This window comes from Phoxinus phoxinus, assembly GCF_949152265.1.
Source record: "Phoxinus phoxinus genome assembly, chromosome: 1".
Lineage (NCBI taxonomy): Eukaryota > Metazoa > Chordata > Actinopteri > Cypriniformes > Leuciscidae > Phoxinus > Phoxinus phoxinus.
This window is the reverse complement of record NC_136876.1, coordinates 54,781,191-54,791,607: the sequence shown is the minus strand read 5'-3', so window position 1 is coordinate 54,791,607 and position 10,417 is coordinate 54,781,191. Positions and strand designations below refer to the sequence as shown.

Genomic DNA, 10,417 nt, shown 5'->3' with positions numbered 1-10,417 from the left:
TTAACTTAAAAACTTAAACTATTTTTTTTACAGTGTATGAAATATACTAGCATAATGTACAATATAACAGTCAAACTATACTAAAAAGCCACAGATAATATCTGCATCGTCAAAGTTAAATGCTTGTGTTAAAAAAAGTAAATATGCAAAAAAAATTAATAATTGACCATGTTTATCAATGAGAAATGCATGTTGTGTGTTTGTGAAGTGGACTCAAGTCCTGTCGAGAGATGTGATCTGTAAATATGACATGATGATGGTGTGCATCTCAAAGCAAAGCTTCATCTTCTCCGAGAGCAAATATGAAAACCCATCATTATGGAATCAGAGATGCTGAAAACACTCGCTCGCAGTGGATCGTCCACTACACACACTGACACATTAAGCTGAATTATTATAGATCGCCAACATTTAGGCATACGATCAGGATATCTTTACGCCAACAGTAAGCGTGACACAAGCACTCTTTAGTCCGCAAAGAATATCAACTTTGCAATTGTGTTAGTAGTATTCTTGTATTTTTGTTGTGAAAAGGCCTTCACATTTGTATGACGTTATACAGTCAAAGCATAATTTATTCAGACACATCATCAGTTTATTCACTATAGTTATGAAAATGGTGATAAAATATGAGCAGAACTCAGTTGATATTTGACAGGTTTTGTCCATCTTCTGTTAGACTGTCTCACACACACACACACACACACACACACACACACACACACACACACACACACACACACACACACACACACACACACACACACACACACACACACACACAGGTTTTGTCCATCTTCTGTTAGACTGTCTCACACATGAATTATGTTGAATATCTGTCAGCTGGTAAATTTAACTACACAATTAGATAATACCAGTTTAGCTCAACCAGTGACCAAGCAATGCTTCATTGTGTTCAGTGTGTGTGTGAAAAGAGCATTAGAAATGAAAGAAAACACACTTCAGCAGAACATGATCAGTTTAAGTGAATGAATCATTTTTGGTCCCAAATTTTTATCGATGTTACTGGTAGTCACTGTATGATGAATATTTGTGTATAATATTTTACAGTTTACTTTATTCTGCTCTCCTCACTTACAGAAATGAACTATAGTGTCCTGCACACACTAGACAAAAACATAGTGTCTGAATAATTTTTGGTTTGACTGTATGTGTGTCCTTATATTGACATGAAGCATCAGGTGATGCGATGATGATGAACCGGTCAATAAAACTGTAAAACACACAAGCCCATCACCGATGGCAAACTGTCTATGAGAAACCAGACCATGTCAACACAGATAAAGCCAAACCACAGAAGACTCCGGTTACTATTGCAGTCACAGTTCCACTGAAGAAAGCACACTTTCGCTGAGGTGTGTGTGTGTGTGTGTGTGTGTCAGACTTGGACAGTGGTCGGGGAGAGGAGGGCCTTGTGCACCACGATCAAGACCCGTCGTTGGCAAGGAGGAACCAGAGGCTGCGTCTGGAACACACACACTCCACCGCACCTTCCCGTTCCCAGATGCCCTACACTCTCGCTTTCAGCAGGACTGGACCGTCACACGCCAAGAACACACTCCTGAGACACACACACACGCCGCTCGATTGATCACGCCGTCAATACAGCCAGGAAACCTCAAATACACTGCTGTGAACACACACATACACACACATACACACACACACACGGCCGCTCGATCGATCACGCCACACTGTAAAAAGTGCTACACCCACAAAGTTGGTTTTATATACTTTAAATAGTTGTAATCTAGTTAATTTTATTAGTTTTATAATAAAAAGTATCAAAATACTTCCTCTTGACTTAAAATATAGTAGTTTTTATATAACAATATATTTTAAATAAAACCAATGCAATTTATTTAGGTAGTTATTTGTATGTGGTTGTTGTGTACAATAAATGTAATAAAAGTGAGTTGACATACACAATTTATTTGAGCAGCTGTCGATGTGGCTGGTGCGTTCATAAAACGTAAATATTTTACATTTTGTATAAGTTGGCATCCCTTTTTCATTGGCGCGCACTTTGAACAAGAAGAAGATGATTGGCGCGGACTTTCCCAGGCAGATGCACTATCTTCCTCGGCACCTCAACGGTTTGTTCGCTGCAGCGAATCTGTATTGGACTGTATAACACGGTAAGTTGAGCAAATTTAGCCGAATGACTGGTGATGTAAAGTCACGCGAAATCGCTTAACGTTAACGTTACTCCATTAGGGAGCTGAGGTTATAGGTTTGCAAATTGTACTGTAGCTAGCTATCCTGCACACAATCATGGCAAGCTAAGATGGCTGCACAGCCGATCGACAGACAACAGCGGTTGAGACCGTGTTAATATACAATTACATTTTATACATTTTAAATTAAATTAAAAAAAAGTGCTGTAGTCATGCCTAGTTATGCGTTTTAATGCACGTTTCTAGCAGCACTTGCTGACATCATCGCCACTTGCATTAGTAAAGCAGATACACAGATTAAACTGTAGAGATGTATGCTTATTAGTCTGTCTGATTTTAGATATTTGATCCACGTTTTTTTTAATGCTGCATTGTCAATTAATGACAGAGTTTTGGTTGAAAAAAACAAAACAATTTCTAACCCATTTCTTAAATAAGTTACATTTACCACTGATTTTCAATCTTATTCTAACAAACATTTTCCTGGTCTTTAGATACCCAAGCGCGTTTGTTACCTGGGGTCTTCAAGCTTCACATCCAGGTAAGAAAAACTTCTGAATTTATACAAATACAGCTCTAACTATTCACAGGTAAGTAACACATAGGTAAAATTATTTTGACGTTTTTATGTACCAACCACCAATAGAAGGCAGATATGATCACCTTTTCTGTCTCCTCCCCACAACAAACAGTAAAAATCATCAAATAGAGCAGTTTATTATCAGTCAGTCTTTCTCTGAGGCAGTTTGGTAAGCTGTCAGTTGCCACTAATATTTACTCAACTGTTTTTCTGTGACCATTTAAGATCCTGACATGTGATGACTAAAATCCTTAATCTAGTTAAATATATTGTAGGACTAAAAACTACCAGGCTTTAAAATGTGTATCATAAAAATTAAATTGGAGAAAAAGTCAATTAAATGTGGCTCAAAGTATATAACTGTTTTTTGTGGACATTTTAATACAAAAAATTACATATTGCAAGAATGCTAGCTAAACAATGCCAGACTGAATGTAAAAATATGTTGTTTTGTCATCTTTTTAAGGCTACATCATCAAAATGGAGGCAGCTGTAAAATTTCGAGTCATCCTGGACAATAGAGAAAAGGAGAGAAGTGGTCCTGAGATGCCTGATTGAGTACATGGGGGAGAGACAGGAAGACCTTATCAGTGTCCACCACGTATGTATTGGGCTTAAAGCTACTTGTCTATTTGTCTGTCTGTCTGTCTCACTGAGCACAGGTATGTCTAAAAGACATCTTTTCAACATCTTTGTCACAAAAGTCGTATGTTGAAGAGACGTCCACTGAAGAGCAAGAATGAAAGTTATGACGTCTTTTTTTGACGTGTTCTGTCACCCGTACCATGTGTGCAGCAGGCGTAATGATATGACGAAGCACTTGCCGTCAACATACCAACGTGACGACCTGCTTGCACAGGAGCGTGCCTTGTAGCATGGAGACATTTGTGAGAGACAATTTAGATGACATTTACTTTGGTGCTGATCCCGAACCGTAATTCTTTGGAAACCTAATTTGCCGCCTAAAAACTACACAAACTTAGTCCCGGTCATGTTGGAAGTTACCGAGCTGGGGACTATTTTCAGGTGCTTCGTCATATCATTACGCCTGCACCCATGGTACGGCCGCACAGTTCCTTGATTCTTACGCTGGAATGAGAGTAGTTCCTAGCCATATAGGCTTGGAAAATCGCAACTTTTCATTTTCCGTCGATCTTAGTACACGGTTTAACTACAGAAGAGTCAAGTTTTAAATAGGAAAAATATTGAAACTCGTTGGTCATTTTGAAAGAAATGCTACTGGACTCATCAGAATCAATGATCTATGCTAAGCTATGCTAAAACTGGTACCGTCAGACCCGGAGTTCGGCTGAATGGATTCGAAAACGTAAACAGATAAACATTAATAAACAGTAATGTGATGAGTAATGGGATAGGCAAGGACAATTGCATTGTTTTATTGTAATGCATCCTTTGAACCAGAATAAGACAACACTCATGCTACAGTAGATCATGATAGTTTAGTACCCACACTCTATGGCATTGTCATGGTAGACTTCACTCTGGTCACATGCTCTAGTCACAGTATCAGTCTAGTATCCACCACCTTTAGCAACAAAAGTACAATTTTAACTTTGTGTCTTCTACTTGTCTGCTATATTCATCTCATTACCTGTTTGTCTGACCAAACTATTGATTCTTTTTTTTTATCTCCTCCAATAGAATCGTGCTGAAACAGAGGTGCATGCTGAGCTTGGCAGTTGCCCACTGCAAATTTACATGTGCCATCATCCCGACACGATTGGTATTATCATAGAAGGACAGCCCGTGGTCAGAGATGTGTCAAACCTGTCGAAAGCATGCTGCCTCCTGTTTGGACTTACCTATGCTCTCGACCTCAAGTATCCCTCAAAATTGGTGTATACTTTTGAGATCAGATGCTTTTTGTGGGATTGGACCCCATGCGATTTTTACCTTAAAGCATGTTCCTTTAAGACTCAATTGACAGGTACAAGTTGGTCAGGTAATATAATTTCCATGGTTATTTTTGTTCAAAATAGAGAAATACTGTAATAATGTTTGACATTGCAGTTCCAGTGTGATACAATGTGATTTTATGGCTCACATTTAACTTTATCCAAACATTGCAGATTGAGCAGTTTTGATATTTCAATGCACTTATACAGTGTTTGTTTTATATTATAAAATGTGCGGGCACATTTATTTGCTGTTTTGTACTAAAAGTGACACTGGTTGACATTAAATAAATGTTATTGTCTTCAATCTATCTTCTCATCATCTTTTTCTTCTTCAATTGAATTTGTAATTGTTATTGACAAATTCTAAAGGGATTCAGTGCTTAGAATAGACATTTAGATTTATTTTCTGAGGTTATAGCCAGGACTCAATTAAAATGTTTATTCACATATGATTAGGTTAATTTTACTAAAAAAATAAAGTTCATAAAACCTAATTAAAATGAGTAGAGGTTACTTGTAGCAACCCATAAATACATTACCTGTACCAAGAAAAGTAGGTTTATCTAACTGAGTAATACTAGTACTATTAGTTAACTCAACTTGATTTTATTGCATTCATATTAAGTAATGTTACTGTGTTCAATATACTTAAAAAAGGCTGCAAGTTGACTCAACCTAAAACATCCAATGCAGCCACTTGCCTCATTTTTTATAAGTTAGATCTAGGTATTACTTTTTACAGTGCATCAATACAGCCAGGAAACCACACTGCTCTGAACCTGGAGCCGACACACACACACACACAATGAATAAAGCCTTCACGTCCATTAACTGTCAAGTCTATCTTTAAATCTATTCCTGGCAAAGCCAGAAAGTGATATAGGCTTTATTCTGCAGTTTGAAGAGAGAATTTAAGCTATGTGTTTTTATTGTTGTTGCTACAGTTGCTAGGTTGTAGGTAACAGACATATAGATGGGTGTAGCTTTGGTGGCCGTAGCATGAAAGCCTTATGGATTAATTGATGTCTGATTTATTATTATGGAACAGTATGCGATATGAGCAATACTTGATCAGTCTGGTCAGAACAGCTGAAGATATATGCTGAGTTTGGTGGCTGTAACTTAAAAGTCCTGGTAGGAGTTATATGAGTAAAGTGTATTAACAATTACTAAAGTGTATGCTCACTTTAATGAAGACATTTTGCCACCTACAAATCTTAACTGGGATTGCAATATTCCTTATACTTATAATCCAGACAGATGTTTATTACCATTTAATGCAACAATCTTGACAGCTACAGTATGAGTACATTGCTACAGCATTGTAACTGAACTAAATTCACATTAAGACTCAAGATGCAGTTGTGATGAAGAATGGATTTACATACAGTACACAGTGGGCCCTAAAACTATTTGCAATGTACGTCTTGCAGAGTAGGAAAAAATATATGGTTTGGCAATAGAGATTGGTATGGTAATGGATATGACAATGTTTATGTATTTGGTCTTGGCGGAAAAGATCTGCTGCTGGAGAACAAGTACAAAGACTGAAAATACCCTCAAAGACATTGCCGTGAGCATGTAAGATATTCTGCTGCTGTACGTATAAGGCACGATTTAACCCCTGTACCACGCTGTAACCCGTAGCAGATCTATACAGGTGGAGCTGGGGAAGGGGGAGGGTTTCTGTAAGAGATCTGCAGTCAGATAACCCCCGTAGCAGGTCTATACAGGTGGAGCTGGGGAAGAAGGAGGGTTTCTGTAAGAGATCTGCAGTCAGATAACCCCCGTAGCAGATCTATACAGGTGGAGCTGGGGAAGAGGGAGGGTTTCTGTAAGAGCGCTGCAGTCAGATAACCCCCGTAGCAGATCTATACAGGTGGAGCTGGGGAAGAAGGAGGGTTTCTGTAAGAGATCTGCAGACTGATAACCCCCGTAGCAGATCTATACAGGTGGAGCTGGGGAAGGGGGAGGGTTTCTGTAAGAGATCTGCAGTCAGATAACCCCCGTAGCAGGTCTATACAGGTGGAGCTGGGGAAGAAGGAGGGTTTCTGTAAGAGATCTGCAGTCAGATAACCCCCGTAGCAGATCTATACAGGTGGAGCTGGGGAAGAGGGAGGGTTTCTGTAAGAGCGCTGCAGTCAGATAACCCCCGTAGCAGATCTATACAGGTGGAGCTGGGGAAGAAGGAGGGTTTCTGTAAGAGATCTGCAGACTGATAACCCCCGTAGCAGATCTATACAGGTGGAGCTGGGGAAGGGGGAGGGTTTCTGTAAGAGAGCTGCAGACTGATAACCCCCGTAGCAGATCTATACAGGTGGAGCTGGGGAAGGAGGAGGGTTTCTGTAAGAGATCTGCAGTCAGATAACCCCCGTAGCAGATCTATACAGGTGGAGCTGGGGAAGAAGGAGGGTTTCTGTAAGAGATCTGCAGACTGATAACCCCCGTAGCAGATCTATACAGGTGGAGCTGGGGAAGAAGGAGGGTTTCTGTAAGAGAGCTGCAGACTGATAACCACCGTAGCAGATCTATACAGGTGGAGCTGGGGAAGAAGGAGGGTTTCTGTAAGAGATCTGCAGTCAGATAACCCCCGTAGCAGATCTATACAGGTGGAGCTGGGGAAGGGGGAGGGTTTCTGTAAGAGAGCTGCAGACTGATAACCCCCGTAGCAGATCTATACAGGTGGAGCTGGGGAAGAAGGAGGGTTTCTGTAAGAGAGCTGCAGACTGATAACCACCGTAGCAGATCTATACAGGTGGAGCTGGGGAAGAAGGAGGGTTTCTGTAAGAGATCTGCAGTCAGATAACCCCCGTAGCAGATCTATACAGGTGGAGCTGGGGAAGGGGGAGGGTTTCTGTAAGAGCGCTGCAGACTGATAACCCCCGTAGCAGATCTATACAGGTGGAGCTGGGGAAGGGGGAGGGTTTCTGTAAGAGAGCTGCAGACTGATAACCACCGTAGCAGATCTATACAGGTGGAGCTGGGGAAGAAGGAGGGTTTCTGTAAGAGATCTGCAGTCAGATAACCCCCGTAGCAGATCTATACAGGTGGAGCTGGGGAAGGGGGAGGGTTTCTGTAAGAGATCTGCAGACTGATAACCCCCGTAGCAGATCTATACAGGTGGAGCTGGGGAAGGGGGAGTGTTTCTGTAAGAGAGCTGCAGACTGATAACCCCCGTAGCAGATCTATACAGGTGGAGCTGGGGAAGGGGGAGTGTTTCTGTAAGAGAGCTGCAGACTGATAACCCCCGTAGCAGATCTATACAGGTGGAGCTGGGGAAGGGGGAGGGTTTCTGTAAGAGATCTGCAGTCAGATAACCCCCGTAGCAGATCTATACAGGTGGAGCTGGGGAAGGGGGAGGGTTTCTGTAAGAGAGCTGCAGACTGATAACCACCGTAGCAGATCTATACAGGTGGAGCTGGGGAAGGGGGAGGGTTTCTGTAAGAGATCTGCAGTCAGATAACCCCCGTAGCAGATCTATACAGGTGGAGCTGGGGAAGGGGGAGGGTTTCTGTAAGAGATCTGCAGACTGATAACCCCCCGTAGCAGATCTATACAGGTGGAGCTGGGGAAGAGGGAGGGTTTCTGTAAGAGAGCTGCAGTCAGATAACCCCCGTAGCAGATCTATACAGGTGGAGCTGGGGAAGGAGGAGGGTTTCTGTAAGAGAGCTGCAGACTGATAACCCCCCGTAGCAGATCTATACAGGTGGAGCTGGGGAAGAGGGAGGGTTTCTGTAAGAGAGCTGCAGTCAGATAACCCCCGTAGCAGATCTATACAGGTGGAGCTGGGGAAGAAGGAGGGTTTCTGTAAGAGCGCTGCAGTCAGATAACCCCCGTAGCAGATCTATACAGGTGGAGCTGGGGAAGAGGGAGGGTTTCTGTAAGAGCGCTGCAGACTGATAACCACCGTAGCAGATCTATACAGGTGGAGCTGGGGAAGAAGGAGGGTTTCTGTAAGAGAGCTGCAGTCAGATAACCCCCGTAGCAGATCTATACAGGTGGAGCTGGGGAAGGAGGAGGGTTTCTGTAAGAGATCTGCAGACTGATAACCACCGTAGCAGATCTATACAGGTGGAGCTGGGGAAGGGTTTCTGTAAGAGATCTGCAGTCAGATAACCCCCGTAGCAGATCTATACAGGTGGAGCTGGGGAAGGGGGAGGGTTTCTGTAAGAGCGCTGCAGTCAGATAACCCCCGTAGCAGATCTATACAGGTGGAGCTGGGGAAGAGGGAGGGTTTCTGTAAGAGCGCTGCAGACTGATAACCACCGTAGCAGATCTATACAGGTGGAGCTGGGGAAGAAGGAGGGTTTCTGTAAGAGATCTGCAGTCAGATAACCACCGTAGCAGATCTATACAGGTGGAGCTGGGGAAGAAGGAGGGTTTCTGTAAGAGCGCTGCAGACTGATAACCACCGTAGCAGATCTATACAGGTGGAGCTGGGGAAGGAGGAGGGTTTCTGTAAGAGAGCTGCAGACTGATAACCACCGTAGCAGATCTATACAGGTGGAGCTGGGGAAGGAGGAGGGTTTCTGTAAGAGAGCTGCAGACTGATAACCACCGTAGCAGATCTATACAGGTGGAGCTGGGGAAGGGGGAGGGTTTCTGTAAGAGAGCTGCAGTCAGATAACCCCCGTAGCAGATCTATACAGGTGGAGCTGGGGAAGAAGGAGGGTTTCTGTAAGAGAGCTGCAGTCAGATAACCCCCGTAGCAGATCTATACAGGTGGAGCTGGGGAAGAAGGAGGGTTTCTGTAAGAGAGCTGCAGTCAGATAACCCCCGTAGCAGATCTATACAGGTGGAGCTGGGGAAGGAGGAGAGTTTCTGTAAGAGATCTGCAGTCAGATAACCCCCGTAGCAGATCTATACAGGTGGAGCTGGGGAAGAAGGAGAGTTTCTGTAAGAGATCTGCAGTCAGATAACCCCCGTAGCAGATCTATACAGGTGGAGCTGGGGAAGAGGGAGGGTCTTATAAGATACGACAACAGCAAACTACCAGTATGTGAATGTTGAGCAGCAGCTCATTGGCCACTAATGCAACAGCAACCAATCAGCTGCGCTATGTAGATAATGATGTAATCACTACAACGTTTAAATTTTATGAACCACTCAGTAGAATTTACTTAAATCCATGAAAAGGATTTAACAACAACTGGCTAATAATTTTCAAGAGTGCCTCAGAAAAGGTGAAGTTTGTTCTGAGAAACTCTAGGCTAGATGTTTGCCAATAGGGCTGGGAGAAAGAAAATCGATTCACCAAACTATCACAATTTTTTGTTTTTGATTCTAAAATATATTTAGTTTATTCCAGAATCGATATTATGATATATGTTGCAACAGAGGGAAGTGTTAAGAGACATATATATATATATATACAGATTTCCCTTTCAATCGGATGAGAGAATGCGACGCGATATACCCCGCGCTTCTGAGAGAGCAAAACGCATCACAAGCTTAACTGCAATCCATTGTTTCCCATAGCAAAGTCATACTTAAAAAAACATTTAGAGCAGTTTTAATAGTAGATGTGGGTGATGGCAGCAGTGTTAATCGAGGAGCGATTTGTGACTTGGAGACATAACTCCTGGAATGCGTCACATAAAACACATGGAGGTGTGTCTGTGTTTGCTGATATTATCTGAGTAATCCAACTAATGAGGCCATCCATTCCTTCCAGCACAGCTCAAATATCCCCGTCCACACCAACACAATGCCACCACATT

At 42.4% G+C, this 10,417-nt stretch overlaps 1 long non-coding RNA gene across 1 annotated transcript; it reads left to right on the top strand.

Moving 5' to 3' along the window:
• The first annotated feature begins 1,990 nt into the window (after positions 1–1,990).
• On the top strand, positions 1,991–5,001 carry LOC306997015. Its single transcript, XR_013797238.1, has 4 exons — positions 1,991–2,159; positions 2,693–2,739; positions 3,245–3,379; positions 4,441–5,001. It is a non-coding gene; the product is annotated as an uncharacterized lncRNA (long non-coding RNA).
• The last annotated feature ends 5,416 nt before the right edge of the window (positions 5,002–10,417 follow it).